Source organism: Bos mutus, chromosome X (genome assembly GCF_027580195.1).
Source record: "Bos mutus isolate GX-2022 chromosome X, NWIPB_WYAK_1.1, whole genome shotgun sequence".
NCBI lineage: Eukaryota > Metazoa > Chordata > Mammalia > Artiodactyla > Bovidae > Bos > Bos mutus.
The window spans coordinates 50,955,728-50,977,181 of NC_091646.1; the positions used below are offsets into that span (position 1 = coordinate 50,955,728).

At 41.5% G+C, this 21,454-nt stretch overlaps 1 protein-coding gene across 1 annotated transcript in view; it reads right to left on the minus strand.

The window, feature by feature from the left end:
- DCX (doublecortin) overlaps positions 1–21,454 on the minus strand; it is a 403,487-nt gene that overhangs the window by 175,953 nt on the left and 206,080 nt on the right. The window lies entirely within an intron of this gene.

Here is a 21,454-nt window from a genome sequence, read left to right on the forward strand (position 1 = left end):
GGCATATGGCCGCCAAGCTCAAGAGTACTTTCACCAGGCTTACTGTGGTCATTGATTAAGCTATTGCCAATGGGATGCAGCTAGAAGAGACAGGAAGAAACTCCTGTTCAAACTTTTAAAGGAACAGGGCACCTCCTCCTTCTCCTACTTTCTTCATCCTTTGCTAGTTGGTTCCTGGACATCATGGAAAGCCATTTTGAGCCAGGTGGACAGGGAAATACTCTCAGATTGGTGAGCCACAGAATGGAAGGAGTCTGGATATCTGAAAACTCCATGCAGAAGAACTGCTAAGCAGACATGCAGCCTGGACTAACTACCTCCAGATTATAATATGAGAGAGGAATACACTTTTGTTTAAGCCATTGTCAATTTGGGTTTCTGTTACCAATAGCCAAAACAATATCCCAGTAGTTGGGTTTTATGGGTTTCTCTCTTTGCTAGTCTTTTGATTCACCTGAACTACATGCATATATGTATATGTATTTCTTTCTAACTACCAAATTGAGAAGTAATGCTAGAAAGGCACAGGTGCTGAGATCTGATATTGATTGAAGGTCCACTGTACCCTCTTATTGAGCAAAGATAAGGCCATTTCTTTTTCTACTCAATGGCATTTCTCAGGTGTACATTAGGCACCCTTAGAGGTTGATCATTTAGACGCCCCCACATACCTCTTTAACATTAGGAAACTGATATTAATGAACAACTTTGCAAGTGGAATGGAACAGACCTTGACTTTACTTTCTATAGTCTGTAAACAGGGACCAATTCATCTTCCCCTTGAGCCTTAATACTCCCATGAGAAGAAGTTGATATGGCACAATACATGGAGTGGTGGGAGAAGAAAGAGCCACCTGTTCAGCCAGCCCTGTTCAGTTCAGCCAGGTTGAGTTAACCCCTGGGGATCACTGGGTAAGAGGTAACACAATTGGAATGGAATGGAATATCTGAACAAATTGGGAAATCGGGATTAGTGATTTCCTACATTAAATTGTAACCTGATACCTGTTAGACATAATATTTACTTTGTTGCAGAGAAACTGCTTGCTCCTTGAAATAATCTATTTTAAATCACAACTGCTGCTGCTGCTAAGTCACTTCAGTCGTGTCCGACTCTGTGTGACCCCATAGATGGCAGCCCACCAGGCTCTCCTGCCCCTGGGATTCTCCAGGCAAGAACATTGGAGTGGGTTGCCATTTCCTTCTCCAATGCATGAAAGTGGAAAAGTGAAAGTGAAGTCGCTCAGTCGTGTCCGACTCTTAGCGACCCCATGGACTGCAGCCTACCAGGCTCCTCCATCCATGGGATTTTCCAGGCAACAGTGCTGGAGTGGGGTGCCATTGCCTTCTCCAAAGTCACAAGTCACAACTAGCAGAACTTTAAAACATGAGATGTGAAATACTATAGAGCAAGCTTTGTGTGCTCTGGCTGTAGAATTTAAACTGTAATTCCAGAGATGCTTATCAAGAGTTTATTGTAAGGTTCCAGTCAGGAATTATGATTTTATCAGCTAAGTCTAGGGAATCATAGGGCAGGAACTAAGCCTCCATATAGATTCAACAAACATTTTCCAACTCTCTTAACATTTACTGAGCATTTGCACACATGTGATCTCTTTTACGGAGAAGGCAATGGCACCCCACTCCAGTACTCTTGCCTGGAAAATCCCATGGACGGAGGAGCCTGGTGGGCTGCAGTCCATGGGGTCACTACAAGTTGGATATGACTGAGCGACTTCACTTTCACTTTTCACTTTCCTGCATTGGAGAAGGAAATGGCAACCCACTCCAGTGTTCTTGCCTGGAGAATCCCAGGGACGGGGGAGCCTGGTGGGCTGCCGTCTATGGGGTCGCACAGAGTCGGACACGACTGAAGTGACTTGGCAGCAGCAGCAGCAGCAGATCTCTTTTAACGTTCACAACAAACCTCTGAGATAAATACTATTATCCCCATCTCACAGATAATGAAATTGAGGTTTGGAATGGTTAAAAAACCTCAAAATCACCTCCAGCTAGTACTGGGAGAGAGTGAAGACTTGGACCCAAGTTTGTCTTCGTTTAAAGCACAAGCTGCAAGTTAAGTTCTGCAGCTGAAGTCAATTTGTGAAGGACATGCGATGGGGCACATTCACTTCCACAAGCTGGTTGACTTCTTGAGTCCTGAAGCTTGGAGTCAAGCAGTTCACTGGAGACATGCTTTCACAGAAATACCCAATTTCTTAGGATTCTTGAAATTGGAATGACAGTTGTCCAAGATGATATTTTAGCTCTAGTGGGGCTGCTGACCTGCTATGGAAAGTCCTAAAACCCAGCAGCATGGGGAGACTGGGGAGAAGCCAAGTATCTGAAGAACCCACGAGTTAGATCATTAGCTAGCCTAGAAATAAAAATGATTATATCTCCAGTTGTTTGGAGCTCATGATAGGGAGACAGATACTTGATCAATGGAAAATTTTATTACGGGAAACAGCTTCAATTCTAGGTACAAGGATTGTTTATATATTTTGTATAAAGTGGTCTTCTCCCCTAAAAGTAACCTGCAGTCCCTTAAAAGTAATCTGAAGGATCTGTAACAATCTTTTCGGCACTGCTCTGTAATTCTCCACATTCTCAACTGAGCATGAAGGCAGGAAACCCAGTTTTAACACAAACTCTAGACATCAAGAAAGGAAAGGAAATGAACCTATCTGTTTTGTTTTGTTTTTAGTTTATTTGCTTTAAGGCAATAACTTCTGCCCACCCAAGTTGGAATCAGGACCTGGGCCTAGGGAACTTACACACTGTCTGCTTCATTAGTGATTTGAGGACTTGGAGTCCAAGGTGAGTGGACCATGTCTCTTTCCTCTGGGACCTGATGAGAAAGATCTGTTGTTTGGGTACTTAGCTCAGCCTGGTGATTTAACAACAAATAACAGGGAAGGAAAAGGTCCCTGAGGGAGGCAAGATAGAGTTTGCAGAAGAGTCTGAGTTTATAAGCCAAGCCTCTAGGGCAACAATCAACTCCTTTGCATATTCACCATCAAGCCCACAGGCTAAGCCAGTCTGGTGAGGAATACACAGCCCTGCAAGTCAGTACCACAGAAGCGCCAAACCAGGGAGGAAATTATAAACACGAGTAATCAAATCAAGCAAAAATAACCGTATTAATTCATTAATAAAACATTTGAGGGTGACTTCATAATGTACATGAGAATTTCTTTTCCTTGTCAGTTCCCTGTCATGCAATGACTGCCCATTATCAAACTCCCTAAACACGGTTTCTAGGTAGTTTAGAATTCACTAAGAGTCTAAACTTGGCTATTTTACTGTTGGTTTACTTGGTGTATCAGTGAAGATGCCCTTGGCTGTAAATAACAAAATGACTTGGCCTCTTTTCTGATCAGGTGATTATTTTTTTTTATTGTTGAGATGTATTTAGTGACACTCTTAAACTGTTGAATGAACCAACCCTGAAGCCTGCTCTGACTTAAATGATAAGGTAGCGTATGTTTCCCATTGCTGCTGTAACTAATTACCACAAACTTAGAGGCTTAAAATAACTGGGGCTCCAAAATCATTCTGGACAGTAACTGCAGCCATGAAATTAAAAGACACTTGCTCCTTGGAAGAAAAGAAGTGACAAACCTAGACAGTATATTAAAAAGCAAAGACATTACTTTGCCTACAAAGGTCCGTATAGTCAAAGCTATGTTTCTTTCCGGTAGTCATGTATGGATGTGAGAGCTGGACAATAAAAAAGGCTGAGTGCCAAAGAATTGATGCTTTTGAACTGTGGTGCTGGAGAAGACTCTCGAGAGTCCCTTGGACTGCAAGGAGATCAAACCAGTCAATCCTAGAGGAAATCAACCCTGAATATTCATTGGAAGGACTGATGCTGAAGCTGAAGCTCCAATAGTTTGGCCACCTGATGTGAAGAAGCAATTTATTGGAAAAGACCCTGATGCTGGGAAAGATTGAAGGCAGGAGGAGAGGGGGAAGACAGAGGATGAGATGGTTGGATGGCATCACTGACTCACTGGACATGAGTTTGAGCAAACTGCAGGAGATGGTGATAGGGAAGCCTGGCTTGCTGCAATCCATGGGGTCACAAAGAGTCAGACATGACTGAGCAACTGAACAGTGAATGAACAACAATAGAAGTTAAAGGGCTTCACTGGTAGCTCAGATGATAAAGAATCTGCCTACAATGCAGGCAGGCCTGGGTTCAATCCCTGGGTCAGTAAGATCCCCTGGAAAAGGGAATGGCAACCCACTCCAGTATTCTTGCCTTGAGAATCCCATGGACAGAGGAGCCTGGTGGACCCCAGTCTATGTGGTCGCAGAGAGTCAGATATGACTGAGTGACTAATACACTTATGGAGGCTTAACACAGACAAATTTATTATATTACAGCTCTGGAGACTGGAATCTGAAATGCATTTGCAAAACTAACATCAAGATGTTGGTGGAGCTGAATTCTTCTGGAGAATCTGGGGCAAAATCCATTCCCCTTTTTTAGTTTATGGAGGCAGCCCCCATCCCTTGGCTCATGATCTCATATCTCTCTGACCTTTGCTCCCGTTGTTACATCTTCTCTGACTCTGACCTTGCTGCCTCTCTCTCATAAGACCCCTGTGATAACATTGGGCTCACCTAATAACCCTGATAATCTTCCCATTTCAAGATCCTTATTTTGCTTCATGGCAAATAGATGGGGAAACTATGGAAACAGTGACTGACTTTATTTTCTTGGGTTCCAAAGTCACTGCAGATGGTGACCACACAGCCACAAAATTAAAAGATGCTTGCTCCTTGGAAGAAAAGCAGTGGCAAACTTAGACAGCATATTAAAAAGCAGAGACATTATTTTGCTGACAAAGGTGTTTAGTCAAAGCTATGATTTTTCAAGTAGTCATGTATAGACATGAGAGTTGGAACATAAAGAAAGCTGAGTGCCGAAGATTTGATGCTTTTGAACTGTGGTGTTGGAGAAGACTCTTGAGAGTCCCTTGGACTGCAGGGAGACCCAACCAGCCCATCCTAAAGGAGATGAGTCCTGAATATTCATTGGAAGGACTGATGCTGAAGCTGAAACTCCAATACTTTGGCCACCAGATACGAAGAACTGTCTCATTGGAAAAGATCCTGATGCTGGGAAAGATTGAAGGCAGGAGGAGAAGGGGACAACAGAGGATGAGATGGTTGGATGGCATCACCGACTCAATGGACATGAGTTTGAGTAGGCTCTGGGAGTTGGTGATGGACAGGGAAGCCTGGCATGCTACAGTCCATGGGATCACAAAGAGTCAGACACGACTGACTGACTGAACTGAACTGAACTTAATCACATCTGCCAAGTACCTGAGAGAACATATTCATAGACTTCAGGGATTTAGAACATGGATATCTTTTAAGGGCCATTATTCGGTCTACCACAGGCAGTTTACTAAATTACATAACCGGGAGTACAAAGTCAGAGCAGGCATCAGAGTTGGTTGATTCAGCAGTTTAAAAGTGTCATCAAGTACAAGCCAATAATTGATTAAGGCAAAGGACTTGTATAGACATTTATTCAAAGAAGATATACAAATGGCCAATAAGCACGTGAAAAAGTATTCAACATCACTAGTCATTAGGGAAATATAAATCAAAACCATAATGAGATACTACTCTATATCCATTAGGATGGCTATTATTAAAAAGAAAAAACAGCAATAACAAAACATAAAATGACCAGCATTGGCAAGGACGTGGAGAAACTGGAACTATTGTGCATTGCTGGTGGAAATGTAAAATGGTGCAACTGCTATGGAAAACAGTATGGCAGTGCCTCAAAAAATTAAACATAGAATGATGCAGGAATTCCACTTCTGGGTATATACCTAAAAGAATTGATAGCAGGGACTTGAACAGACGTTTGTATACTTGTGTTCATAATTATATTATTTGCAATAGCAAGAAAGCGGAAACAACCCAACCATCCATAGAGAGATGAATGGATAAACAAAATGTGGTACCTACATACAATGGAATATTATTCAGCATTAAAAAGGGAGGAAATTTTACACATGCTACAACAAGAATGAACTTTGAGGACATTATGCTAAGTGAATAAGACAGTCTCAAAGGACAAATCTTTATGATTCTTCTTATATGATGTTTCTAGAGTAGTCAAATTCTCCAAGACAGAAAGTAAAATGGTGGTTGCCAGAGGGAGGAGGGAGGGATAATTGGGTGGTCAGTGTTTAATGAACACCAAGTTTAAGTTGAGGAAGATGTAGAAGTTGTTGAGATGGATGGTGGTGATGATTGTGCTTAATGCCACTGATGGTAAATTTCATGTTGTGAGTATTTTACCACAACTTAAAATAAATGTCACTGAGGACCCAGATTCTTTCCATCACTGTACTCTATTACCCAAATATCAGCTTCTATCTAAGGCTAGATTCTTCTCACAGTCATGAGAAGTTTGTCAACAGCAATCAGAGCCACGTGCTTTCTTGGTCACAACCAAGGGAAGAGTCCATCTCTTAAAAGCAAGGATAAAGTTTTCCAAAAGGCTGCAATAAACCTTTACCTGAATTTGAGGCAGTCTGGGTGTCTGAACCATAACTGGCAAAAGGTTTATCCTCAGACCAATCAGACTTACCCCGTGAACTGAGGTCAATTTCCCAAATTGCCTTGCTTCAATTCAATGGAAAAGGGATGGAATGAGTCCTGAGGAGTCAACTAAAATGATCACTGTTGCCACTTTACAACTCTTGTAGCAACCTCAACTCCAGTGCACAGGCTTGGATGCAAAACCTCTGGGTAAAATTCAAGCCATCTTTCCAACTCCTTCCCAATTAACCCCTACCAGTGCCAGCAACAATCCCCTGCATCTCAGTTCTAATGCTTTCCAATATCTCACCCTATGGTAATAGGTGAGGTCATGTCTATGGGAGACAGGGGAGACCAGGTGGGGAAGGCATCAGAAAAGAGGCCACATTTACATCTGTATCATTATTACCTGGGAGTTCAGTTCAGTCTCTCAGTCCTGTCCGACTCTTTGCAACCCCATGGACTGTAGCACGCCAGGCTTCTCTGTCCATACCCAACTCCCGGAGCTCACTCAAACTCATGTCCATTGAGCTGGTGATGCCATCCAACCATCTCATCCTCTGTCGTCCACTTCTCCTCCCGCCTTCAATCTTGCCCAGCATTAGGGTCTTTTCCAGTAAGACAGTTCTTTGCACAGGTGGCCAAAGTATTGGAGTTTCAGCTTCAGCATTAGTCCTTCCAATGAATATTCAGGACTGATCTTCTTTAGGATGGACTGGTTGGATCTCCCTGCAGTCCAAGGGACTCTCAAGAGTCTTCTCCAACACCACAGTTCAAAAGCGTCAATTCTTCAGTGCTCAGCTTTCTTTATAGTCCAACTCTCAGATCCATATATGACTACCGGAAAAACCATAGCTTTCACTAGATGGACCTTTGTTGGTAAAGTAATATATCTGCTTTTTATTTTGCTGTCTAAGTTGGTCATAGCTTTTCTTCTAAGGGGCAAGCATCTTTTAATTTCATGGCTGCAGTCACCATTTGCAGTGATTTTGGAGCCCCCCAAAATAAACTCTCTCGCTGTTTCCATTGTTTCCCCATCTGTTTACTATGAAGTGATGGAACAGGATGCCATGATCTTCATTTTCTGAATGTTGAGTTTTAAGCCAATGTTTTCACTATCCTCTTTCACTTTCATCAAGAGGCTCTTTAGTTCTTCTTCACTTTCTGCCATAAGGGTGGTGTCATCTGCATATCTGAGGTCATCGATATTTCTCCTGGCAATCTTGATTCCAGCTTGTGCTTCATCCAGCCCAGCATTTCACATGATGTACTCTGCATATAAGTTAAATAAGCAGGGTGACAATATATAGCCTTGACGTACTCCTTTCGTGATTTGGAACCAGTCTGTTGTTCCATGTCCAGTTCTAACTGTTGTTTCTTGACCTGCATACAGATTTCTCAGGAGACAGGTCAGGTGGTATGGTATTCCCATTTCTTTCAGAATTTTCCACAGCTTGTTGTGATCCACACAGTCAAAGGCTTTGGCGTAGGTAATAAAACAAAAGTAGATGTTTTTCTGGAACTCTCTTGCATTTTCAGTGATACAGAAGATGTTGACAAATTGATTTCTGGTTCCTCTGCCTTTTCTAAATCCAGCCTGAACATCTGGAAGTTCACAGTTCACATACTGTTGAAGCCTGGCTTGGAGAATTTTGAGCATTACTTTGCTAGCATGTGAGATGAGGGCCATTGTGTGGTAATTTGAACATTCTTTGGCATTGCCTTTCCTTGGGATTGGAATGAAAACTGACCTTTTCCAGTCCTGTGGCCACTGCTGAGCTTTCCAAATTTGCTGGCATATTGAGTGCAGCACTTTCACAGCATCATCTTTTAGGATTTGAAATAGTTCAACTGGAATTCTATCACCTCCACTAGGTTTGTTCATAGTGATGCTTCCTAAGGCCCACTGGACTTTGCACTCCAGGATGTCTGGCTCTAGGTGAATGATCACACCATAGTGGTTATTTGTGTCATGAAGTATATGTATAGTTCTTCTGTATATTCTGTGTATTCTTCTTAATATCTTCTGCTTCTGTTAGGTCCATACCATTTCTGTCCTTTTTTGAGCCCATCTTTGCATGAAATTCTCCCTTGGTATCTCTAATTTTCTTGAAGAGCCCTCTAGTCTTTACCATTCTATTGTTTTCTTTATTTCTTTGCATTGATCGCTGAGGAAGGCTTTTTTTTTTAGCTCTTCTTTCTATTCTTTGGAACTCTGTATTCAAATGGGTATATCTTTCCTTTTCTGCTTTTTCTTTAACTTCTCTTCTTTTCTCAGCTATTTGTAAGGTCTTCTCAGACAGCCATACTGTTCATCGGGTTCTCAAGGCAAGAATAACTGAAGTGGTTTGCCATTCCCTTCTCCAGTGGACCACATTCTGTCAGACCTCTCCACCATGACCTGTCTGTCTTGGGTGGCCCCACACAGCATGGCTTACTTTCATCATCCTGCTTATTTAACTGCTTATTTAGCTTTAAAGACCTTGATGCTGGGAAAGATTGAGGGCAGGAGGAGAAGTGGATGACAGAGGATGAGATGGTTGGATGGCGTCACTGACTCAGTGGACATGATTTTGGGTAAACTCCGAGAGCTGGTGATGGACAGGGAAGCCTGGCGTGTTGAGGTTAATGGGGTTGCAAAGAGTCGGATATGACTGAGTGACTGAACTGAACTGAACTCAGACATCCATTTTGCCTTTTTGCATTTCTTTTTTGGGAGATGATAGTCTTGATCACTGCCTCCTGTACAATGTCATGAATCTCTGTCCATAGTTCTTCAGGCACTCTGTCTATCACATGGGAATCCATGGGAAGTGCCTCAAAATTAGAGATTACTGGATCCAACCCAAGAAGTACTGAATCAGAACCTTAAATAAAAATTAAATTAAAATTGTTATTTCTCTTTCATGAATTTGCATTATAAGAGGTGCTCCAGGGACTTCTCTGATGGGCCAGTGGTTAAGACTCTGCCCTGCCAATGCAGGGAGTGCAAGTTTGATCCCTGCTCAGGGAGCTAAAGTCCCACATGCCCCGTGAGTCATGGCCAAAAGATTAAAAAAAAGGAGGTGTTCTAGGTAATTCTGATGCTGACCCATGGAATATGCTTTGAGAAGCACTGGTCCTAAGAACTGTCCTAGGTTCTATGGATATAGTAACAAAGATGCTCTGGGTCATACTCTGCAGGTGTTCACAGTCTATTTGGGAGAATAGATACTTAAATAATTACGACAAGACCTAATAGGTGCATTGGTAGAGATATGATCAGAATTCTATTAGACTGATAGTGTCTGAGGGAGTAAGAAAAAGATTCACAGAATATGTGGTTCTAGTGAAATAGTATTACGGGGCTCCATCTAGATTGGAGAGAGAGGGAGGTGGAACAAACAATTTTGATCATTCAGGCTACCAGGAAGACTCAGTGAGTCCCAGATGTGGGTGATCATGAGAAGACAGATGTGCATTTATGACTCCCTCATGGGATCTGAGTTCTCCACTTATGACAGCTTTCACATTTTACTATACTGCTCTGAGTGTGATTCCAGTGTTTAATGACACATATTTTCACATACATATTTATGTACAAGGTTGTATAAACAAAACCTTGTATGATATACTTTGGGATGGTTTAGTACATTTTCATGGAGAAAGCAATGGTACCCCACTCCAGTACTCTTGCCTGGAAAATCTCATGGATGGAGGAGCCTGATAGGCTGCAGTCCTTGAGGTTGCTAAGAGTCGGACACGACTGAGTGACTTCACTTTCACTTTGCACTTTCATGCATTGGAGAAGGAAATGGCAACCCACTCCAGTGTTCTTGCCCGGAGAATCCCAGGGATGGGGGAGCCTGGTGGGCTGCCAGCTATGGGGTCACACAGAGTCAGACACAACTGAAGCAACTTAGCAGCAGCAGCAGCAGCAGTACATTTTCAAAGGCAGTTTTTACTATGTGTTAGTTAAACCTTATATTTCTGCCCTTAAACTGAATCCCACAGCCCTATGCCTACCCTATCCTGGCACCTTAAACAGCTATTCTAGTAGAGGAGTGGCAGTTACCCAGATGGAAAAGTAGGAAGAGAGATTCCAGGCAGAGGGACCAAGTTGTCAGATCAGGGAGTTACTAAAGAACATGACACATTTGGTAAACGACCAATGAGAAGTTCAATAGGGCTCTCAGATGGTGTTTCAAGCAGCAGTAGCAGCAGCAGGAAATGTGATCAGGCAGGTCCAGTGAGGTTAGATTATTAAAAGACAAAGTTAAGGATTTGGCCCTTAAATGGAAGAAAACTGGAAACCACTGAAGGAGTTTAAAAAAGTGGATGACAAGATTGGAAACATGTTCTAGAGAGATTGTTAATTGGTCAGGTGGTATCACTCTTGTGCAGCAGAGAAAGGGCTTCTCAGAAGTCCAGGGAGGCTCAGTTCAGTTTCATCTGACTGAAGCTATTGATATAACAAAGGAAACAAAATTGACAGAAGTCACCACAAGTGTGTACTATTCTACGTGATTATGTTTGACAAATTAAAACTTTTAACACATACACAAACTGGATTGCAATTCTATTATCTCACTTGGAGGAGTAAATCTAAGCTGGAGACCGGGGCTACAACCTGATTTTATTTCATACTTTTAAAAACCTTGAATGAACAGTTTCCTCTCTCGGATAGAACTCTCCCATAGTTCTCTGACTATGGGAAACCTAGCCACTTCGTAAGGACTGGGTGAGAGAATGTGTGTACAGGGTCTGGCATACTTGAGTGCTCAGCACAGATTTGTTAATAGTTCTTCACAGTCTCTAAGTACAGTGAGCCTGTGTCCATGTGTGCTCATACAGGAGCCTCCAAGCACATAAACACACCTACTCAGATTCTGATATGCTGCCCGGGGGCCAAGGTTGGAAGGGGGATACTTCCACAAGACCCTCCAGTGCCTCTCCCTGCTTCTGTATTGAGCCCCCATCACTGATGAGAGAGTATAACCTCTATATCGGGCACTTACACATTAGAGCCCCCTGCCTGCACATTCACCACAGTGTGGCTGAGTGAGGCCACCACCCAATTCCTTCTCCCAAGGGTGTTTACATAGCAATCTTAGCTCTGACTATACAAATAAAGAATGCCCTTACTCATATTAAAGGGGTCTCATGTATCCAATAGTCTTTACCAGAAATCCATCGGAAGTAAGAGGGACTTCTCACTGATCCTGATGTTACACCTAGGAGGGTCCTTATCCTCAAGTGCTTTTGGGGCACTTCCCCTTTTCCCCTGCTCAAAGTTTGGCACTCCCTTTGGGCTCAGTGTTTTTGCCCGGGGCATGGAGACCTGTAACTCCCAGTAACAATTCCCCAGCTGAACAACAGCAATAATTCACAGTGCTGTAACAGGCATCCTGGGTTCCTGTTAACTTTTCAGAGTCAAGTCATTGGGTTGGCATAACACTTGGCACTCAGAAGCTCGCTTCATAATCAGGGTGATTTCAGAACATAGCATCAGTTAAATGGGTCCTTGGGCCTGAGCCAACCTCCCAGGGCTTCAGCTCCAAGACTCACTGTTTGCAGGATCCTGTCACTTAGAAGTCCTTAGGGATGGTGTATTTTAAAAGCTAATAAAGGACTATTCTGAAAAGAAACTTTGGGGGATTATTCACCACACTATGGCAATACAATCTCCATTTATCATCATTACATGCTGATGCTGATAATAGATACTACTTGACTGTGCCCGGATTATACCCAAATCTCCTACCAGTGGACATGGCAGAACACAGGGATGAAAATAGAAAAGTCTCCCAGCTCCCATTCACTTCTAACTGTCCATTCTCCCTTTAAAAAGATGCAGCCATCATTCTTTATATCCTGTTCAAACATGAAACAACAGAATTTGTGGCTGAAAAAGATTGCATGAGGCCATATTGTCTATCCCCCTGACTTTAAAGAACTCTAGACTTTAAAGAGGAGAAGGCAATGGCACCCCACTCCAGTACTCTTGCCTGGAAAATCCCATGGGCGGAGGAGCCTGGTGGGCTGCAGTCCATGGGGTCGCTAAGAGTCGGACACGACTGAGCGACTTCACTTTCACTTTTCACTTTCATGCATTGGAGAAGGAAATGGCAACCCATCCAGTGTTCTTGCCTGGAGAATCTCAGGGATGGGGGAGCCTGGTGGGCTGCCATCTATGGGGTTGCACAGAGTCGGACACGACTGAAGCGACTTAGCAGCAGCAGCAGCAGCAGCAGACTTTAAAGAACTCTAGACATAGCTGAGTATCTAATCATTTCTTGGTGACTCTCTTTGGAGTTTAACAATTTGTACTATCATTAATGTTTGCAATATCTCAATCCTAAATCTCTCCCGCTGCAATTTAATCTTCTGTTTGTTAGTCTTCAGTTTTCCCATTGAATCTCTTCCAGTTGCTAACTAGTCATATTTCCATTGCTGTGGGTTTTCTCTCCAACAGTGCTTGTTCATTTAAACATCGCTGGGCTTCCCTGGTGGCTCAGTGGTAAGGAATCCACCTGCCAATGCAGGAGATATGGGTTTGATCCCTGATCTCAGAAGATCCCACATGCCTCGGAGCAACTTATCCCTTGCATTCCAACTACTGTGCCTGTGCTCTAGAGCCCAAGAACCACATCTACTGAAGCCCATGCACCCTAGAGCCCATGCTCCACAACAAGAGAAGCCACTGAATGAGAAGCCTGTGAACCACAACTACAGAAAAGCCCGAGCATCAGTGAAGACCCAGAAGAGTCAAAAATAAATAAATGCAATTATTTTTAAAAATCCCTAACAAACTCTATGTGCCAGCCCTTTAATTGACTCTGTCAATCATCATAAAAGCCTCTCTAAATCATCTTTGTTTTTCATGGATTGAGAGAATATGATCAACAACAACAACAAAAAAGAAAATTCAGAAAGGATGAGAAAGGGTGTCTAAAGGATGCTTTTCCCAATTTCTGCTATTTATATCACTGATGTTTCAAATACTCTTTAGTGCTATTTTTATAGAATATGTGTGCACAGTAGAAAACTTAAAAGCAACATCGAAGAATAAAAATAAGGAAAAAAGATCTCCTATAAGCTGACCACCTAGCTCCAAGAGTTAAGATTTCCTTTATGTGTGTGTGTGTGTGTTTCCTCAAATTTGGATCATACTATATTTGTTGCTTTATGTCTTGCTTTCTTAAGGTTAAAAAATCCATGGATATTTTCATTGTCACATATAGTCTTCAAAATATGAATTTTTTAATGGCAACATAATTCTCTACCTTATTGATGCACCTTGGCTCACTTAATGATTCCCCTACCACTGGGTATTTAAAAAGTTTTTAATTTGTCACCATTTATAAATAATGATATGAAAGTGAAAGTGTTGCTGCTGCTGCTGCTAAGTCGCTTCAGTCGCGTCCGACTCTGTGCGACCCCATAGACGGCAGCCCACCAGGCTCTCCCGTCCCTGGGATTCTCCAGGCAAGAACACTGGAGTGGGTTGCCATTTCCTTCTCCAATGCATGAAAGTGAAAAGTGAAAATGAAGTCGCTCAGTCGTGTCTGACTCTTCGCGACCCCATGGACTGCAGCCTACCAGGCTCCTCCATCCATGGGATTTTCTAGGCAAGAGTACTGGAGTGGGGTGCCATCGCCTTCTCCGAGTGAAAGTGTTAGTCGTGTCCAAATCTTTGCAACCCCATGGACTATAGCCCACCAGGCTCCTCTGTCCATTGAATTATGGATAGCCATTCCCTCCTCCAGGATTTTCCTGACCCAGGGATCGAACCTGGGTCTCCTGCATTGCAAGTGGGTTCTTTACCATCTGAACCACCAGGGAAGCCCAAACAATGCCTTATCAATGTCCTTATACATAAATTGCTGATCACGTTCCTGATCTTGTCAAAGAGCAGTATTATGTGTGTGTGAAAATATACTTGATTTCCTGATACCTATAATCTATCATTCATACTTTCAGATGAGCTCTCTGGATAATTTTCTATCAAATTCATAATGTAGGCTCTGAGAGATAAATGAATAAACCATGACTTTCAATTCTTAAATAGCTCTCCTGCAAACTATAGAATAAAGCTTCAATTCTTTAGCAGACCTTCTAAGCCCCATCTTTTTGACAGCATGCCTGGTACTGTATACTTTAGTAATTTAGACTGCTTCTAGTTACTTGCACACTTCATGGTGTGTAATACATTGTTCCCTCTGCCTATAAGGCTTCTCTCATCTTTTTTCCCTCCCTAATCCTATGCACGTCTTCAAGGTTCAGTTCATGTGTCATCTCCTTCAGGCAATCTTTCTTGAATCCCCAGGTTGGGCTTAAGTGCACCTCCAACGTGAACCTGTGGCACCTAATGTGTGTTTCTAATATATTACATTAAAATCTGGTTTTGTTCCTACTTCTGCCACTAAACCTTAACCACCCTGAGGACAGAGATTATATCTAACTCATCCCTCAATGTGTAGTAGAGGCACTAACTTATGGTAGGTGTACTGTTGAACAAAACTGAGTACCTTTTTGTGTTCATACCTGTAACTGATGCTGGTAATTTAGGAAAAATTATTGAATGAAGTATCAAAATCATAATCTAGTAGAGGGGATTGGTTACAGAAATATGTAGTTACATAATAACTGTAATTCAATGCTTCTAATTACTCTGGGTTGATGGAGGAAGGAGCAACTGATTCTGCTTGGAGTTGGGCTGTGGTCTGGTTCATATGTTTCTCGTTTACTGCCTGTTAAGCATAGGAATCTCAGAAAGTCCCAGTGACTCTTGATTAGTTGATATCTGTTTTCTTAAATACCACAACTTTTTAATTTTAGTGTGATTTCTACTGTTGCCCTTGAAATTTTCATACCTACAATCAACCCAATATGGCACTATTTTGCCTCCCTGGAAATGTCTTCTGGAATGTGGAACTAGCAGAAGAAAATGCAAACTAGACACAAGTATCTCTAGATGGAATGAATCACTTTAATGTTTCTGAGAAATCCTCTACATCCTATATTTCTCCTCTGAGTCACCCGTGTCAGAAGAAGAATGGCTATAAAAGTAAAGCCCTGGTTCAGTCACATGGGTACCAGTGTTGCTTCCTTATTCAGCGTTAGTGTGATTCCCATCACCACTTAATTGTCAATTAGCTCCTGTCAATTAGTGGCACAAAATGCTAATGTTCAGGGGGAAGGGCATGGAGTTGGCACTCCATGGCAGAGGCACTTGCCAGGTAGCTAACTGACAAGACAGGACTAGAGCAAACTGGGGGTTGCCAGTAAGAGGACATTACGAAGACATTTCCTCCATCAGGGTACAGAGGAGTTCTGAATGGGTGCTAAATGCCCAGTATGTTCCCAGGCCTACAGAGTGGCAGCTAAGCCAAAGCAGCCCTCTACCAACTGACTTTTCCGAGGAGAAGGTGGTAGCTAGTGGCCTGAGGTAAGAGGCAATTACTGACCCACAGGCCTCCTTCTAGGTGGGAACCTAGGGGCTATGACTGAAGCAGCTAACACCTGTTTTAAGTGAATTGCCATGATCCCTTCAAGAGCTGTGGATGATCAGGGCCCTTAATCAAGAGCAGATAGACTGTCAACCAGCTGATTAAACTGATACTGGAGCCTCCACGTGGAGAACAGTTTTTTCCTGGGTGCTTTAAGTACCATCTAGCTTTTTAGAATGGCTGAATGTGGTGGAACAAGAATATAACCATGACTTTAATACAGGCAGTCCCCAGCATACAAATGAGATGTATTCCAAAGGTTTAATGACTTGGAACTCAAAACACATTTTTCCTACAGAATTAATGTTGCACATTAATTCTGAGGTTCTTATCCATCCCATTAAAAAATTTATTAATCCTCCAGTGTACCTGAATTATAATATAGTAGTAGTTGGAACGCTATAGTCTTATTCTATGTTAGTTGCTGGGGGCCATGTAATATAGACATAAAGAGGGCAAGAAAAACGAACAGAATTCTACAACCCTCGCTCCTCTCTTGGAAATAGTCCTGTCCTGCTTGAGGCAAATTTTGAAATGTGCCAACTTGTTTCTGAAAAACACTCACCTTCTTTTTGGCACCTTTCCCAGGCAGGATTCTAGTGCCTTATTCAGTTCAGTTCAGTCACTCAGTCATGCCCAACTCTGTGCGACCCCATGGACTGCAGCACTCCAGGCTTCCCTGTCCATCACCAGCTCCCAGAGCTTGCTCAAAGTCCTAGGTTTTGCTAAATTCTCAACTTGATAGCTCCCCAAACTGCCTTAGCATCTGCAGTCCCCTCCATGACTTCCAAATCTCTAGTTTCCCTTACTCTCCATAAAATTACTATTTCCTTACAGAAGACCAAAATTTAGCTCATCCACTCCTGTGCCAAACCTATGCTGCTTCCTGACCATCCAGACTCTGCCAATAGCTATAAAATTCCTCTTCAGTTAAGTTTAAAAGCCCAGAGTCCTCTTTCTCACCCTTTGCCCTCATCAGTTAAGCATCTTGTTGACTCCATTTTCAGAAGGTCTTTCAGAATGGTTATCACCATTCTTATTTGAGACCTCATCTGTGTAAGGGATCCTTTGACAGCTGCAGTTTTGGAACCACCATACGTGATCTCTTGCTTGAATGACAGAAGCAGCCTCCTGACTGCTTTGATTACCTAGCTCTTCCCTTTTCCCTTTTGTAATAGATGAGCTTTTCTCAAGCATAGCTTTAATCACCTCCTCTATCCTTACCCCTAAATCTACCAATGGTTATGCTAACATATAACATCTTACTATATTTATTTTTGTACAACCAAGATGAGGTAGATCTCTTTATTCCCATTTTTAAAATTAGCAAAAATAATTTACTGAAAGTCACTGACCTGATCAGTGATGAAGCCAAGGTTTGAACTCAGGTTTGTATCCAAAGCCCACAGTCTTTTCATTTTCACACCACATCCTAATGTAGTCCAAATACCTTTTGTTGGCAATCAATGTCTTCCATGATCTGGCTCCATTTTATTTCTCATCCTCTCTCATACCACTCCTCTTTGTATTCACTTTGTTCCCAGCTAACCAGATGACTTGCTGCTTTCCAAACTTCCCCTGGATTCTACTACCTTTGTCTATACTGGATGGTGAGTCTTTTCCTTGTAAAGGCCCAATTCAACTGCTACTTCTTCAACAAAGCTTTCCCTTTTACTGTCCGCTTCAGATGTAAATATACTCAAATACTAGCCAGAAGTTTTCTCCCTTTTCTGAGTTACCACAACACTAATTATAGCCTGTATTATAGTTATTTGAGTGGAGGGTTATCATCCCAACTACTTCTTTAAATCTTTGAGGACAGGTACCCAAATTTTCTTTACTCAGTCCTAGTAAGTGGAGGTATCCATAGTAAGGATTCACTTAATGTTTAAGGAAAAATTATTAGTGGAAATGAAAATTGCAAGGTAAAACAAAGTTGAATGTTATAACGAGGAGTTTCTATTTAATTAGGAAGCCTCCAGAGGATTTTGATCAGAGAAAGGCCATCACAAAAGTTGTGTATTTTGAGGAACTAATGAAGATTCCAAGTACAGGTTATAGGAGAACTGTGCTGAATGAAAGTCTTAGCTCTGTGACTCTGGGCAAGTCACTGCCTTAATAACAGCTTTATTAAGGTATAATTTACAAACCACAAAAATCACCCTGTTAATGTGTAAAATTCAACATTTTAAAATATATTCAGTGTCATGCAACCATCCCTACTATCTAATTGCAGTGTATTTTCATTATCCTGAAAATAAACTCCATATTAATTAACACTGACTCCCCCTTTTCCCATAAACCTGCCAGCCCCTGGCAACCACAAATCTACTTTCCATCTCTGTGAATTTGCCTGTTTTGGACATATCATATAAAAGATCATATAATACTCATTCCTTTGTGACTGGCTTCTTTCACTTAGCACAGTGTTTTCAAGGTTTGTCCATGTTGTGGCATCAATCCATATTTCATTTGTTTTATTCATTCCACTGAATGAAGTGGAAATACTTATATTGTTTGTCCATTCATCGGTGGATGGACTTATGGATTTTTTCCATTTTTTGACTAGTATGAATAATGCTGCTATGACCATGAATGTACAATTATTTTTGTGATCATATGTTTTCAAGTCTCTTGAAAAGAAAGGAGTGTAATTGCTGGGTCATATGTTAACTTTTGGGAGAAGGCAATGGCACCCCACTCCAGTACTCTTGCCTGGAAAATCCCATGGACAGAGGAGCCTGGTAGGCTGCAGTCCATGGGGTCGCTAAGAGTTGGACACGACTGAGCGACTTCACTTTCACTTTTCACTTTCATGCATTGGAGGAGGAAATGGCAACCCACTCCAGTGTTCTTGCCTGGAGAATCCCAGGGACGGCGGGGCCTGGTGGGCTGCCGTCTATGGGGTCGCACAGAGTCGGACACGACTGAAGTGATAGCAGTAGTAGTAGTAGTAGTGTTAGTTACTCAGCCATGTTGCCTCTTTGTGACCCACCAGGCTCCTCTGTTCATGGAATTCTACAGGCAATAATACTGGAGTGCATAGCCATTCCCTTCTCCAGGATAACTACTCTAGTGAGTGTGAAATGGTATCTTGTGGCCTTCATTTGCATTTCCCTAATGACTAATATTGTTGAGCACCTTTTCATGGGCTATTTGTACAACTTCTTTGGTCAAATGTCTGTTCAGATTCTTTGCCCATTTAAAAATTAAATTATTTATTTTTTTTATTATTGAATTGTAATTGTTCTGTATATATTCTGGATAAAAATTCCATATCAGATATATGATTTGCAAATATTTTCTCCCATCCTGTGGGTTGTCTTTCTTCATGATGCCCTTTGAAGAACAAAATTTTTTTTTAAATTTTAGTGAAGTCCAATTTAGCTGTTTTTGATTTTTTTGTGCTTTTGGTACCGTATCTCAAAAGTTTCTAATCCAAGTTTACAAAGATTACCATCTCTGTTGTCTTCTAAGAGTTTTATAGTTTTAGCCCTTACATTTAGGTCTGTGAACCATTTTGATTTAATTTTTATATGATGACAGTTAAAGGTCCAAATTCATTCTTTTTCATGTCAATACCCAGTTGCAGGGGATGCAGTTTCAATCCCTGATCCAGAAGATCCCCTGGAAAAGGAAATGGCAACCCACTCCAGTATTCTTGCCTGGAGAATCCCATGGACTGAGTAGCCTGGCGGGCTGCAGTCCACAGGGTTGCAAAGAGTTGGATAGGACTGAAGTAACTGACCACACGGACATCCAGTTGTCCTAGAACCTTCATTGAAAAGACTATTCTTTCCCCACTGAATTATTTTGGCACCCTTGACAAAAACCAATTAGCCATAAACATAAGGTTTTATTTCTAGATTCTCAATTCTGTTCCATTGATCTATGTGTCTATATCTATATTCTTTGCTAGACCACACTGTCTTGATTACTATTACTTTATAGTAGTTAATTTTGAAATAAAGAAGTATGAATCCTCTGACTTTATTCTTTTTCAAGACTATTTTGGTTTCCTTGAATTCCATTATGGATTCTATGATCTGCTTTTTAACTTCTACAAAAAAAGCAGCTAGGATTTTGATAGGGCTTATATTAAATCTGTAGATCAATTTGGGGAGCATTGCCATCTTAACCATATTAAGTCTTATAATCTTTGAATGTGGGATGCTGAAGCAAGTGATTTAACCTCCTTGAGCATCATCAGCCTTATGTCTCAATTGGGAAAAATAACAGCCACTCTATCTATCTCACCGGGTTATAGTGAAGATTGCCTAAGAAAAATCTTCTTAAAGAGATTATTTTTGATAGCATTACAGGAATCAGTATAGCTTCTTGAGGTCATAACTCAGGAATACTAAAAATACCAGTTCATGTTCATCTTAAAACCAGCTGTATTTTTTTACAGCCACCTTTTCTTTTTCTAAAGTGCCTATTGTGTGGTTGGTGTCATAGTCGTCTCCATGGAGTAGTATTACAAAAATGCAGGCTCTAGAGCCAGACTGCCTGTTTTCAATTCCCAGCTCTACAACCCCATTTGATCTTAGAAAAGTTACGTGCCTCAGTCATTCACTCTTCTCATTTGTAAAATGAGGACAATAAAGTACCTAGTTCATAGGGTTCTTATAAAGATTGAGTGATTAATTCATGCAAAGTGCTTGGAAACATGCCTGACACAGAGCATTCAATAAACGTAAGCCATCATTACAGCATCTCATAGAAGTACATTAGGGCCCCACAGCCAGTGGCATTTATAATCAAATGCATATGACATTGCCTTCAGACCCTTGGTTTGCATGATTTGAGTAAGTCAAGCATTTATTTGGAGCTGGAGTGAGTATCCTCTATAAACCCGAGTGAAATGGAAATTCTCACATAATAATCTGAAGTCTACAATTTCCCTGTGTGGATATATGAATAAATATTTGCTTTTAAAATGCATTTTACATTGGGAAAATTAAAACCCTTCTTAGTTAAAAAGAAAACATGTAGATTGTTTGGGATGATGTTTTGTGGGAAACCAGTGCAATGACATTGCATCATTTTTTTTTTTTTTTCTCCTTAGGAGTCTATTTTTCTCTGCTCCTAGGTTTAGTTTATTAGAAACAGCTAGGGGACAGAGTCAGAGCTATATATGCACATCTATGCTGTGCCTGTCTCCAATCTCTCCAGATATAGTCTGATCCCTGATGGCATCTGGTTCTAGGGAGTTTGCTTTGGGTTGATTGCTAGTACAGCACTCTTCCTGCTGCCAGTCTTCTAGGAGCTAGAGCACGGAGAAATCATTACTGAAACTGCTGCAGGTAGGGGCAGATTGGGAATCAGGGCATCCAATCTCATAATGACAACCTGAAAAAGAAACAGAGCAATTTCTTTTGGAA